Source organism: Quercus suber, unplaced genomic scaffold (assembly GCF_002906115.3).
Source record: "Quercus suber isolate HL8 unplaced genomic scaffold, Cork oak 2.0 scaffold_300, whole genome shotgun sequence".
Taxonomy (NCBI): Eukaryota; Viridiplantae; Streptophyta; class Magnoliopsida; order Fagales; family Fagaceae; genus Quercus; species Quercus suber.
Window position 1 is genome coordinate 328,858 of NW_027069756.1, and position 15,379 is coordinate 344,236.

Consider the following 15,379-nt stretch of genomic DNA (forward strand, 5'->3'; position numbering starts at 1 on the left):
TAGAACCTTTGAATAAATGTAGAAAGTTCAATACAAGAAGAACTCCCCTGAGTCCATGGTTTTGAAACCGAGATTGTTCAAAGAACCGAAAAATGGAGAGATTCAAGGTGTTTTAGGTTAGCCATGTTCAAACTATGTTGATGTCATAATAAATTTAATAATTAAATTAAAAATGAATATATAAAAATAAATAATCTTGACTAACAATTAATGTATAAATGTATAGACACGCACACATATATATCTAAAAATATTCAAGTATAAGAGACTAAAAATAAATTTAAATTTCTCACAATATATTGTCGATTTGAAGTTGATATTTTCTTATCATTTAAATCATTTGATCAAGTTCGTACAACATGTCAATATCTTTAAAAATCAAATATATTTATACAATTAAAAAAATTAAATTTAAGTATATCTATACATTTTTTTACACATAAAGCCCATAGAAATAAAGGCATGTACAGTTTTATAAAAATGTCATATGCATTTTGTAGGGTGTCCGAGAACCGAAAAGAGAAAAAGGCGGGGCACCATGCACTAACTCATTTATAAAAGTTCGTTTGACCTGAGGAGCCGGTCAACCCGAGAAGAGAATGGAGAAAATATATAACATCTTATGAACGCCTGACTAGGAGAAATGGAGCTATAGGAGAGGATCAGCACAGTGGGAGGAAGCTTCTTGAAAGGGTATACCTTCCAGCCCCGCATTAAATGCTCTGTAACAACCTTATTAGTTGCATTAATGGAGAAGAGACCCCTAAATAGTATTATCAAAACTAACAACCCCTTCTACCACCTTCAATAGAGTCTTGATGGGACAAGTATCCAGGGAAGAGCTATAAGGTGTACAAGTGGAGGGCTAGGATGTTAAGAAGGATGATATATAAGAGGAATGAAGTTTTACAACAAATGGAGGTTTTATTGGGGGAAAAGGGAGAGAGTAAGAAATAGAAAAGTGAACAATGTATAATTTGATAAAAACCAGAGTAGGACATATATAAGAACTCATCCTCAGAAGTGGCTGAGGAGAACTTTTTTTCTCAACAACAACTTGTTTTGTTCTTCCTTATTTGAGAACCACTACATTAGCCCTAGGCTTAACTTGCAACTATATCATAATTGCCTTCCCAGCTCTACAAAAACAATTCTATTGTTTAGGCTTAGGTTGAAGAATAAGGCACTACTAATCTAAGTGGACTTGGGCTTCCAAATCTTACAATTGGTGCCATCTGTGGGAAATTATTGGTAGTCTTTCTAAGTCATGGCTAACTTGGATCGCAATAGGGAAGAATCTATTGGTTCTCAGTGCGAGGATCATTTTGTTAATTTGGAATGACGGAGGGATAGGAAGAATAATCCCACACCTAGTGTTAGGGTAGAGACGCAAGGTACAGTACATACTGAGAGGAGTTACTCTAGGATAGGGAGTCACATTTTGCATGAACATGAAATGTGAAATTTGAGGTTGGAAATTGATCATTTGCATAAAAAAAACTACATAAAAGGGAGCGCATCAGGAGAAATTTTACACCCACATCATGCGAAGGGTTCAAGGAGAACAAAGATAGATCTTATAGGCGGAGATCTCGAACTCCTCCCAGTGAATCTTTCTCCGTATCCTCGTAGTCGGATGAATTTGAAGAGCATAGGAGGGAGTGTGGCAAAGGGAAGCAAGGAGAATATTCACTCTCTCAGAATATGGGGAATGACGCGATGAGTAAGGCCCTTCGCCAAATTTCAAAATCACTTTTCATAGGGAGGATTGATAAAGTCAAGTTGCCCCAACGCTTTGTGTAGCCTACGTTTACCATTTATAATGGTAGAACAGATCCTGTGGAGCATGTGAGTCATTTTAATCAAAGGGGTTGTTCACTCTAGAAATGAGGCTCTCATGTGCAAAGTGTTCCCTTCTAGCCTTGACCCTGTTGCTATGAGATGGTTTGATGCTCTAGAAGAGGGTTCAATAAAATCTTTTAAAGAACTAACCTGAGCATTTGGAGCAAGGTTTGTAACATGTAGCAGAGTTCCCAAGCCTTTGGATTCTTTATTATCCATGGCAATGGGAGAGGATGACACTCTTAAGACGTACTCAGATAGATATTGGGAAACATTTAATGAGATAGATGGAGATTTTGAAGATGCGGCCATAAGAACCTTCAAGGTAGGGCTTCCAATAGAGCATGATTTAAGGAAATCATTGACAATGAAACCTGCTCATAGCATGCGTCAACTCATGGATCACATTGACGAGCATAAATAGGTCGAGGAAGACTAGACACAAGGGAAGGGTAAGGTCAAGGTGTTTTCGGAAAAAAAAAGGGATCCTCGGGCAGGAGGATATAATCAAAATCGGCATTGGAGGGATTTTTCTAACCAATCACCAAGAAATAATGCGCCTATGGTCAAGGAGCTAGTCTATCAAATCCTCAAGAAGATAAAAAATGAACCATACTTTAAGTGGCCCAACAAGATGGGGGGAGATCCATCCAAGAAAAATCAAAGCCTCTACTATCATTACCATCAAGAAAGGGGACATACAACCGAGGATCGCATGACTTTACGTGATTACTTGGGTCAGTTGGTAAAGGTAGGAAAGCTGAAATAGTTTTTACATCAACCCGCAGGTTTGGTAGGGCAACCCGGAGTGAGGTTTTAGAGGGATGGTGCTCATCGTCCAGCCTTGGGTACGATTAGTGTAATTTTTGCTGCACCCGAGGGTGATGCAAATTTGCATTCTAGAGTTTTGGTTGTTGCTTCGAATTTAGAGCAGGGAAATCTAGCCCAGGTGTCAAAGAGGGCTAAGTTAAAGCTATCACTAGTCTTGGGCTTCTCGGAGGAAGATAAAGTGGGGACATTCTAGCCCCATAAGAATACTCTTGTAGTAAATCTTTAGATTAGGAGGTATGATGTGAAGAGGGTCTTGGTGGATCAAGGGAGCGAAGCTGAGATTATGTACCCAGATTTATATAAGGGGTTGAATCCTAAACCTGAGGATCTGGAGAGATATGATTCACCTTTAATAGGATTTGATGGTAGAATGGTAATCCCTTGGGGAAGGATTAAGCTACCAGTGCAGGCTGGAGACGAGGAAGTTCAGGTTAACTTTATTATGGTGGAAACCTACTCCCCTTACATGGCAATTTTGGCGAGGCCTTGGCTTCATGCAATGGGAGCAATATTGTCTACCTTACATTTAAAGGTTAAGTATCCCACATAGGGATGAGTTGTGGAGATTGTTAGGGGTAAGGCAATGGATAAACACTATTTGGTAGCTACTGTTAGGTAGTACTCAGTGGATGAAGCACTAGTAAGGGAAGCGCAGGCTCCATAGCAATTAATTGACCCCAAGGAGGAATTTGGATCTGAGACAAAGGAATTGTTGTCTGAACAATTACAGAAAGTTATGGCCAGTCAAGATGAAGACAAATACTTTCAAGTCGGAGCTCAGCTACCATCTAAGGAGAAAACAGAGTTGATGGCATTTTTGAAGGATAATGTGGATGTGTTTGCATGGAGTACTTATGATGTGCTAGGAGTTGATCCCGAATTTATTTGTCATCAGTTGAATGTTAATCCTGGTGTAGTACCGAGAAAACAACCACTTCGACGCTCTTCGAAAGAGCATGTTAAGGTAGTAAAGGAAGAAGTAAATAAACTTAAACAGGCAGGGACAATCAAGGAGGTCTTTTATCCTGAGTGGTTAGCTAATACCGTAGTAGTTAAGAAGAAGAACATGAAATGGCGTGTGTGTAGATTTCACAGACTTAAGTAAAGCTTGTCTAAAAGATCCTTTCCCTATTCCTAGAATTGACCAGTTGGTGGATGTGACAGTTGGACATTCTTAGATGAGCTTATTGGATGCTTTTCAGGGATACCACCAGATACCTTTGGCGTTGTCTGACCAAGAAAAGACTGCTTTTCGAGCCCTCACCAGCAACTATCACTACCAAGTAATGCCCTTCGATTTAAAGAATGCTGGGTCTATATATCAAAGAATGGTGACACGAATGTTTGAAGTAGAGATCGAGAGAAATGTGGAGACGTATATTGATGATATGGTAGTAAAAAGTAAACAAACTTTCGAGCATCTGGAGGATTTGAAAGAAGCGTTCTTAGTGCTTAGGAGACATAGATTGCACTTGAATGCATCTAAGTGTTCTTTTGGTGTCGGTTTGGGAAAATTATTGGGTTACATGATCACTCATCGAGGAATAGAAGTGAACCCTGACCAGATAAAGGCTATTAAAGATTTGCATCCTCCTTGGAATCCTAAAGGAGTGCAGAAGCTAACAGGGTTGACGACTGCTTTGAATAGGTTCATTTCTCGATCAACAGATTAATGTAGACCATTCTTCTAGCTCCTTCACAAGTGGAAGAGTTTTGAATGGACTGAAGAATGTGTGGTGGCCTTCGAGAAGTTGAAGCGTTATTTATCGCACCTACCTATCCTGTACCAACCTGAGAGAGAGGAAGTACTATATGCGTACATTGCAGTTACAAATCATGCAGTAAGTTTAGTCTTAGTTAGAATGGAGAATGGAGTTTAGAAACCCGTGTACTATGTAAGAAAATCCTAGTAGGAAGCCGAAACCCGTTACTTACACTTGAAGAAGGTAGTGCTAGCCATAATACATGCCACAAGGAAGCTCCCTCATTGCTTCCAAGCCCACATTGTAGTGATGCTCACACAGCTTCCTTTGCAAGCATTGCTATGAAAATTGAACTACACAAGAAGGATAGCAAAATGGGGAACCATGCTTGGGGACTTTGATGTTAAATATATGCCCCCTACCATCGTAAAAGGGCAAGTTCTAGTAGACTTCATCGCAGAATTTATTGAGGACGTTGGGGAGGATAAAAGGTTGGGACTTAGCACTTTGGTGGTTTCTGCCCCCTCTCCTTCAACGTGGGAGGTGTACACAGATGGAGCAGCAAACCTAAGAGGTTTTGGAGTGGGAATTTTACTAGTGACTCCCGAGAAGCTGGTGGTAGAGAGGTCTTTGTGGTTGGGTTTCCCAGCTACGATCAATGAAGCTAAATATGAGGCTTTATTAGCAGGAATGGAGATGGTTGGCAAACTTGGAGGGGAAGTCCTAAAAATATACTCGGACTCCTACCTGGTGGTCGGGTAAGTCAGTGGAGAATTTGAAGCCAGGGATCAAAGAATGCAGGGGTGTCTTTATAAAGTTAAGTGTGACCAAACTAGTTTTAAAAGTTTTACCTTGAGGCAAATCCCAAGATGGCAAAACTCCTATGCATATTCATTAGCTATGTTGGCTACTTCTTCGGGATCAGGCCTGCCCCGAGTTATAACAGTAGAAGATCTAATATCTCTTAGCTGTGATGACTAGTTTTCTATCCAAATAAATAGTATACAAGCAAGTCCGAGTTGGATGGATACTGTGATATCATTTTTGAAGGAGGGGTTATTGTCCAAGGATAAAGTTAAAGCTGAAAAAATACATAGGAAGACCCCACAATATTGGCTTTCTAAGGAGCAAAATTTGTATAAACACTCCCACTGAGGACCATATTTACTATGCATTCATCTAGACGCTATGGAACCGCTGTTGGAGGAATTACGTGAGGGTATTTGTGGCAGTCACTAGGGGAAGGTCTTTATCCTATGTAGCTTTCACCTAGAGGTATTAGTGACCAAGCATGCAGAAAGTCGCACAAGAATATGTTCAGAAATGCGATTAGTGTCAAAGATACGCCCTTACCAAGGGCCGTAGGAAATCGAAGGTGGATCTTGGTTGGAACTGATTATTTTACAAAGTGGGTGAAAGCTAAGCCTCTTTCTAACATTAGAGATGTAGATGCAAATAGGTTCATTTGAAGGAACATTGTTACCAAATTTGGAGTCCCTCACACATTGATCTTAGATAATGGACTCCAATTTCAATAGCAAAACCTTTAGAAGGTATTGTGGGGAGCTTGGTATCACAAACAGATATTCTATTCTAGCCTATCCTCAGGGGAATGGTCATGTAGAAGCAATTAACAAGACCATAGTCTCAGGATTAAAAAAAAAAAAAAAAAAAAAAGATGGATGAGTTGCCACACATGTTATGGACGTATCGTACCACACCCCGAAGGTCAATGGGAGAGGCTCATTTTTCAATGACTTGTGGGTCCGAAGCAGTTATACCCTTTGAGGTAGGTTTCCCGACCTTGAGAACTGATAAGTTTAGTAGGGAGGAGAATGATCGGCTACTTTTCACAAGTTTAGAATTAATTGATGAAAAAAGAGATGTGGCCATGGTTCGAATGGCACATTACTAGCAAAAGCTTAGACAGGGGTATGATAAGAGAGTTAAAGCACAGTCGTTGGCACCCAGAGATCTAGTTTTAAGACAAGTTATGGGGACAACGAAGAATCCATCTTGGGGAAAACTAGGTCCTAATTGGGAAGGCTCATACAGAATAACCTCGGTGGTAGGAATTGGGACTTATTACTTAGAAGATCTGGATGAAAATGTAGTTCCACGCCCATGGAATGTAAATAATCTATGTCAGTACTATTATTAATAATATGAAAATTTCTATTCATTTCTTGTTAATTTTCTTATTATTGTATTTACAAGTTAAATCGTAATAATTTCTAGCCAGAGGCTAAGTGTTAAACAGAACCTTGGTCTTGTTCAACTCCTTGGGTCACAGGCCTTAGGTAAATTAACTCTTATGTGAAATTGGCTAAGTATTAAACAGAACCTCAATCGACTCCTTGGGTCACAGGTCTTAGGCAAATTAACCCTTATGTGAAATTGGCTAAGTGTTAAATAGAACCTCGGTCATGTTTGATTTCTCGGGTCACAAACCTTGGGTAAATTAACTTTTACGTGAAATAGGCTAAATAATGAACACAGTTGTGGTCTTGTATACCTCCTCGGATCACAAGACTTGGTTAAATTACTCTGAAACAGAACTCAAATATGAATTGAAAGTAAGGCAAAAGTAAGTCTAATATGAGTTGCAATATGATTGGTTATTTGCTTTCACTTATGAAATATGAATACTGATGGTAAAAATAAAGAACTTACAACTAATGAAAATTAAGAATGCCAACAAACTTGCATATATGTTTATTCAAAAGTTAGGATTACAAAAAAAATATACATCTTCTAAAGCCCAGTGCCTTTCAAAATTACCCTAAGTGCTAAAACTAGAAGAACTTATTCAGTTACATTTTTTGCCTTCTCTTTTTTCTTCCTCTTTAGCTGTTCAACCTCAATCGCCTCCTCTTGTCCTAGTTCCACAACAAGAGATTGAGGGTGCTACTCTTCTTCCTTCTCAGAAGAGGTGGCAGAAGATGGAGTCACAGTGGGCTGGGGCACTGAGAAGGTAAAGCTTGGCTCAAAAAGAGTAGGGGTAGGGCTAGGAGTGATACGGAGTGGTTGAGGGTAATAAACCTTATCAGCCCCCCTTAACTCAGAGTCCACATTCACTCCCGCGGCGTTGAAATCTTTGCCCCAGACTTCCACATAGAAGGCCTGAGCAACGTTCCGAAGTTGAGAGGTCAAGCTCTGAATGGTCTTTGTCATGCCAGCATCATATGCAACATTCAAAACCTTGGCCCTCTCGACGTCTTTCTTCTCAAGCTGCTGCTTGGTCTTTTCTATCTCTAAGGCCACTTGGGTTTCAACTTTCTTCAGAGAAAGTCGTGCCTCCTTGGCTTGTTTCTCGAACCCTGTTAAGGACGATTCAGCATTCTTGCACCCTTTTTCCACTTCGAACAAATGAAAGAAGGTCTCTTTGAGCCTTTTTTTAGAGTCAACCAAGGCCTTCTTAAACTGCTCCAATTTGCCTTTTGCTTCACGAGTTTTGGATAGAGCGTGATCCACCCATTCTTCAGCAACGAAGGTTGTTGCACAGCCTACAAAAACATGTATGTGAGTACATGGACAAAAGTTTTGGTATATAGAGATAAAAAGTTAAGTGCATACCTTGGCAAGGTTCTTCTTGAGTGACAGAAACACCTCACGCTTCCGTAATGACTAGAGTTCATGCATGTCTTCGGGAAGCAAGAGGGCCTTCTCCAAACACTCGAAGAGTAGCCCTAATTTGACCTTCTAGAGGTCCCTAAGGAAGCATCATCCATAACCAAATTCCCTGAGCTTAGTACAAATGTTCGGTTCCATATTAAGGCCTTAAAGCACTGCTCTCCCTCGGCACCTTTGGTGGGCCCAAAATAGGTACCCTTTTTTTTTTTCATTTTTTTTTTTTTTTTGTTGTTGAGCTCTCGTGACTCTGGATTCTTTAGTAGGTGGTTGATGTGTTGGGTAGGTTATTTCCCCCTCCTCGACACCTTCGAATGCTTTGCCCTTCTTTCTCTTTTTCTTAGGAAAATCACTAGAAGAGGCATGAGTGGGAGTAGGGTTTGCTGGCTAAGGCACCATAGGAATCGTGGGAGTATTACCCCTAGCGTGGGTGGTGGGCAATGCTAGCAAGTCTGGAGTCTTCTCTTCTAGAACCATAGCTTCCAAGATATTGGCTGTTTCTTGACTGGTACTGACAAAAGCAATGGCCAAACGATGATGAGTAGGGGCCGGGATGGTAGGTTCGGGCATGTGTTCCTCTTGCTTGTTATCGGAAGGGATGGGTTACTTTTGGGAATAGAGTAGCTTGGCTGTAAGTGAGGCTGGCAATTGCGCATGTTGGGTGCCAGACAGAGGAGGCTGCGTCAAAAATCCAAGAACAACCATCAATCAACGCTAACCTTGGATCCTTCACCTTGATCATGTGCTTGGGATTTTGGAAATAATTAGAGATGGGCTTGAATCCGAGGATCACATGTACCGCCCGAAGTTGCCTGTCTTGGTGGAGAAAGATCTTTGACTTAAGGATTCGGTTAAGGTTTGCAAAGTTTACCAAGCTCTTGGTCGAAGCAGTATGGAATTCATCTGCAAGTAAACAGAAACTTTAAATCACAAAGTGGTTTATTTTCCTTTAAAAAAACAAAATAGGAGAAAATGGATGCCCTAAGTTAATCTAAAGTCTTTAGGAACCCTACATAGTTCCCCATCTTGGGTAGGATAGTGCAACCCATCATGCCAGTCACCCAAAATGATGAGGAAATATTCGTCCATTCCTTTATTCGACTTAGGTATACAAGAGACCTAACAGAAGGGACCCTACATTTGAAGTAGTAATCGGTATCTTTTCCCTTTTAGCAATTGTATACCCAGTTTACATCGTTCCACGTGAGGTTAGTCCCTATCTTTCGGTTTATCATATCTACACGACCGAGGACCCTAAAAAGGTTGGGAGAGCATTGAGTTGGGGATAACCTATAAAGGCGATCATCAAAATTTCCATCCCTAGTAACCCTACCCATGGGAATTTCCATCCCGCCTTCTATGAAGGCGATCATTGGAATAACTACTTAATCGAGTGGTCTGTTTATGACTAACCATTAGTCTTGTTCACAATGTTGAATTTCAACATTGTCGGGAATCTTATATTTTGCCCTAAAGATGGCCTTGCCTTTAGGAGTGTCAACTACTCTAGCGAATCTACCCATGGATCCTTATAAGCTTAAATTGTAAAAAAGAAAAATAACAACAACAAATAAATCCCTTTGCGGTACGGAGTGTAAAATTAAATGCACCTATAAACGCTATGAAAACTCTCTCCTCGGACTACTACTTCAACAAAATGGCTAAAGGGAAAGTAAATGGGACAAAGTTGGTCCCGTTTCCTTCTTTTATAAGGGTGAAAAATGGGTGGTAACTTTCTCACTCATAAATTGTGGAAAATAAGGATTGCATGATCTTTATTACACCATAGAATGTGGGGGGACAAACAGCCACCTGGTGCAATAATTGCAAGATCGTGGATACTGAAGCATCAGGAACGTGTAGAAGACAAATGAAACGATGTCTTCACGTGGGAATGCGCTTGGCATGTACTACCCAACCCAGTGTTGCTAAAACCTTACTCTTAGAATAGGCATTAATAGTAAGGTTTTAGGGGGATAATGTAGGGTGTCCAAGAACTAAGAAGAGAAAGAGGTGGGGCACCACCACACCATGCACTAACTCATTTATAAAAGTGCATTTGACCCGAGGAGCCAGTCAACCCGAGAAGAGAATGGAGAAAAGACATAACAGCTTATTAGCACCCGACTAGGAGAAATGGAGCTATAGGAGAGGATTAGCACGGTGGGAGGAAGCTTCTTGAAAGGGTGTACCTTCCACCCCCGCATTAAATGCTTTGTAACAACCTTATCAGCTGCATTAATGGATAAGTGGCCCCTGAACAGTATTATCATAGCTAGCAATCCCTTCTACCACCTTCAATAGAGCTCTGATGGGAGAATTATCCAAGAAGAGCTATGGGGTGTACAAGTGAAGGGCTAGAATGTCAAGAAGGATGATATATAAAAGGAATGAAGTTCTACAATGAATGGAGGTTTTTTTAGGGAAAAGGGAGATAGTAAGAAACAGAAAGGTGGACAATGTATAATTTGATAAAAGCCAGAGTAGGACATATAGAAGAACTCGTCCTCGAAAGTGACCGAGGAGAACTTTTTTTCTCAACAACTACTTGTTTTGTTCTTCCTTGTTTGAGAACCACTACATTAGCCCTAGGCTTAACTTGCAACTATATCATAGTTGCCTTCCTACCTCTACATAAACAATTCTATTATTTGGGCTTAGGTTAAAGAACAAGGCACTACTAATCTAAGTGGGTTTGGGCTTCCAAATCTAGTTCTTACAAATTTATTCTCTAAAAAAAATATCATTCACAGATCTTTTTCTTATCAATTTGACAATGGGTTATACAAAAAGGCAAAAAGCAATTTATTAATGGTCAATGACTGTGTGAAATTTAAAAAAAAAAAAAAAATGCCGTAGAGGTCCATGCAAGTGTGTGGCTGTATGCTCTTATTAAAAGATAATAAAGGTAGAACTCCTTCCCCAATCTTAGGCCAGGTTTGAGAGAAAGAGGTTGTACTGCACTGAGAAGAAATTAAGAAAGAGTGACAAAGGCTTTCGGTTTTATATTATATATGGATTAGTCACTGACCAATGCTCTAGAAACCTTGTGCTGTTCAAAATTGAAACTCTAATAGCTTGGGATGGTCAAACAACAAGGGAAGACTAACTAACACACACACACACACATATATATATAGATGGGTTCAAGTTACACTTGGTATAACTTCACAAGAGTTGCACCTTTTTATAAACTATTGATTACTATTAAATCTAAGGGTCAAAAAACACTCATAGTAGTTGTACACACAAAATTTGTAAAATATAAATCACACAATCACAAAATAGCGTAACAAGTTATCAACTTTTATTGATTTGTATATATGTGAGTACAATCCTCTGTATAAATCTTTACAATGAAAGAGTACAATAAATTCCTCTAATTCAATTTCCAAGAAACTTTACGGTCTGAAGGGGCTGTGAAACTTGATCTTGAATTGTGCTTTGATGTCTTTAGGTTGAATGAATATTTGAACGTGCTTGATTTGATGTGAGGGTCATTGGCTTAATCTCGGATTGGATTAAGCGAGAATCCCCACTTTGATTTGAAGAAGTAGGAATAAGCCTTGATGAACAATGGAATTCTTATGAACTTAGAGATGACTCTCTATTTTGGTAGAGTGTCAGTAAGGTTTTCTCTCTAAGTGTCTGTCTCTTTTCTCATATGAGAAGCCTTTATTTGTAGGCAACTTAATCCTATTTAATTTGGAATTTTCTCTCAACATTTATTGAGATTTAATTATGAATTTAATTTGGTCTCCCATTTAATAAGAACTTTCCATATAGGTCTTTTCTTCTGACATTGCCATATGACTTTCTTATTTGATGTTGCCACGTGGCTTGATTTCATTTGTCGATCGTCCACCTCATCAATTGGAGATTAATTTGATCACAAATATTTTATCATGAACAATCGGATGGTTGTGAATATATCATAAAATTTTGATGTCTACAATAGTATCATTATTACTCCCTATAAATTAGTTATTTAGGCATTAATTCTTCTTATTAAAGGAACAAAAACCACAGAATTAACTCTTTTTTTTCTTTTTTCCTTTTTTCTGTCCATATTATTATCTTCTTCCTCTTGACTTTCTTTTTGCACTATACTTTCAGGCCTCAACCATTCATAAAATTCTCAAGATAAAATTGTAAATACAAGCTATCTTTATTTTGTTTTAATAAACTTGATTACCATTTTGCAAACTCATTTATTATGGAGGGAGTATTGTTTTGCCATTACTTAACCATGATATATGGCTTTAAAAAAAGGAGAAATTGTTTTTCTTCCATTTGAGTTTTGGCAATACGTTGAATAAAATTTTTCATGAGGGTTTTAGAAATACTTAGTCTCAACAATCGTTCTCTAAAAGAATTGTGACTTTAGCCATATACTTCTAAAATTTTCAAGTACCTCAAGACAAAATACTGTTAAGAAATCAATGGTGATGGTTTAAAAGTACATAGTGCAAGAAAAAAGATGTGAGAGAGGATGAGAGGAAGAAGATGCTGACATGGACGAGAGTGGAGAGTAAATGCTTTCGTTTTTTTTTTTTTTTTTTTTTATTTTTTATTTTTTTAGTTTGAGAATCATATTTGTGTAACTTTTAAATTCTTGAAATATATTACTGATTATATTACCATTTGTACAAATAATTAACCGTATATAGACTATTTATTATCAATAGGTTTTGATAGTCAAAAACCAATAGCTCAATTAGTATAGACTTTAATGGTTGAATAAGAGATCTAAGGTACAATTTCTACCTACAACAACAACTGATAGGTGTCTTAGTTTGATGATAAAGAGTTATCATCAGATGCGAATGTCATAAGTTAAAACTCTCTCAAAAAAATTAATAAAAAAAAATTTATTATTAACGTTTAAAACACCATTTAAGTGTTTTCTAGTTATTCCTTCTTTGTAAAGTCAAATGACTTATTATTCACTTATATCATGATTCTAGCTTTTACTTGGATGGAAAGTAATAAATCCATTAGTATTATTACTTCCCATGATTGACGTAAATAAATTCTTATTAACCATTTATATCATGATTCTAACTTTCACTTAGATGGAAAGTAATAATGCCATTAGTATTATATTAGGGAAAATGTTAAACAAGCACTTACTACATCAATTTTCTTATTAATCACTAATTGATTTTCACTGTATATACCACTAGTATCATTTCAAAATCATTAGCTTAGACTAGTGTCATTTGAAAATGTTTAATAAAGAAAGCAATTGATAGTTTAAATATGTCACCAATGTTTGAAAAAAAAAATCTACTCAATTAGAATTGATTTCCATAATTAAATGTAAGACATAGCCTTCCATAATTAATAACATGTTAAGAACCTATGGGTAGAACTCAGCCCTAAAAACCGGATTGCAAAGGACTAGTTCTTAAAAGCTTATAAACACATGATTAAGCTTAGACTTAATTCATTAGGACAGTAGGATCATAATATACCACCACGCTCCACAGTCGACATCCACGACGGCCTACTCTATCGACATTGACCCAATGATAGCCCTTTCTCTTTTTGTCGACTCCACTCACCTATCAGTTATTCAATGACATAGTAAACCATTTTAATCTAGAATCTAGGTCGCCCTCTATGAGTCTTGAGCATAAAAACGCAATTCATTTGATTACATACTCAATGAGCTACGTTTGATTAATCAATGTGGTGGTTAGCTCTAATAACAAATTATAAGAACTTGTTAGAACATGAATATGAATTGTGGACAAGTAAGAATGGTGAATGGGAGTAGTGGTTGTTGTTGGCCACTTCAAGGGTACTTAGATATGTTATGACCCTAGTGCCCCACATGGATTAAGTGTAAGCTTAACCTTACGTTTATAAGCTCTTAGGCACCCTCCCTTTGCAAGCTAGTTTTCAAAGATGAGTTCTACCTATGGGTTCCTAACATTTGGTACCAAATCCAACCACCACCTTGAGTAATCTGGTGTAGCCAGAGGAGGCGACCAAAAGGCTAGATTAAAAATTTAAAATAACTAATAGGTGAGTATGGCTAAAAATAAATAAATAAAAGAGGTTCAGGTTTGATCTCCTTCCTCTTTTCCCAAAGTTTTAGTAGTACAGCAAGGATAGTCATCTCCTTTTTTAAGTAAGAGTAGAAAATTTTCAATAAATAAATTCCCAACAAAACTGATGTAATATGTGATTAATTTTGAAAAGCACAAGGTTTTATTTTTTTTAATTTTTTTTAAAGAAAGTTTCAATTTATGGCATCTGCTTTTCATAATAGTTCTATATTGTCATACCAAGACACCAATCGGTTATACCAAGACACCAATCGGTTTCTGGTATATACGGAAATTAAAACCCAAATCTCTTAATCAGTCATCAGAGATTTTACCAGTTGAGTTAACTAGAACTCACTCATGTAAATTTTTGTTTAGTTGAACATTACTCTTACTCTTGTGGACCCCATGTTATGGTATGTTGATTAGCTCATATATATCTAGATGAATAAGAATGTAACTATTATTTGAATATATATATATATATATATTACTATCTTCATTTCTACAATATAATCCAATGAAACACATCCTAGGTATTTTTCATAGCGTTGAAACCCCATTTATGAATGAAGTGTACTAACATAATAGCTTTCTTCAACATCCGCTCTTCCTTTTTTCTTTTTCTTTTTCTACATGAACTTGACCATCTTTGTTTTTTTAAATCATTCTTATAGTCATTTTATCAAACACGTGGATATATAGAATTGCAAATATTGGGATTACATTTATCATCGAAACAGAGAGCAAACCATTTTGCTTGGCAACAATTCACTGTAAAGGAGACATAAAAATAAACAATAAAAACTCACAATACTCCAATATTGAAAACACACTTGACATTCCATATGTTTTAAGGAACAGAGCAATACCCCCACTCAAGAATATAGGATTGATGCTTTGAAATGAGTTCTTTTTTGGTAGGAGCTATATTCAAAATCATTCATCTTCCGTTAAGAGAGATAGAAAACAACTAATGGTTTATATATCATTTCTTTGATTTTATAGTGATGGTGGTGGCAATTGAACATGTATGAGCTGGTTGGATTTAATGAGTAAAGGAGGAGGTAAGAAAAGAGGAGATGGAGAGTGTAAGGGATTAAAAAGCTTACATGGAAAGTTGAAAATAATGGAAAGAGGGGGGGTCATAGGTGTAATGGAAGATGAAGTGAAAATTGTGGAATCGCTAAAAGACTAATAGAAAAATAATGAAAATAGAATAATTTAATTTATTAATGAAAATAAAATAATGATATGGCTGTTGATATGACTCAATAAAAGTGTAGACATAATAAATGTCATGTTTCAATTTATACA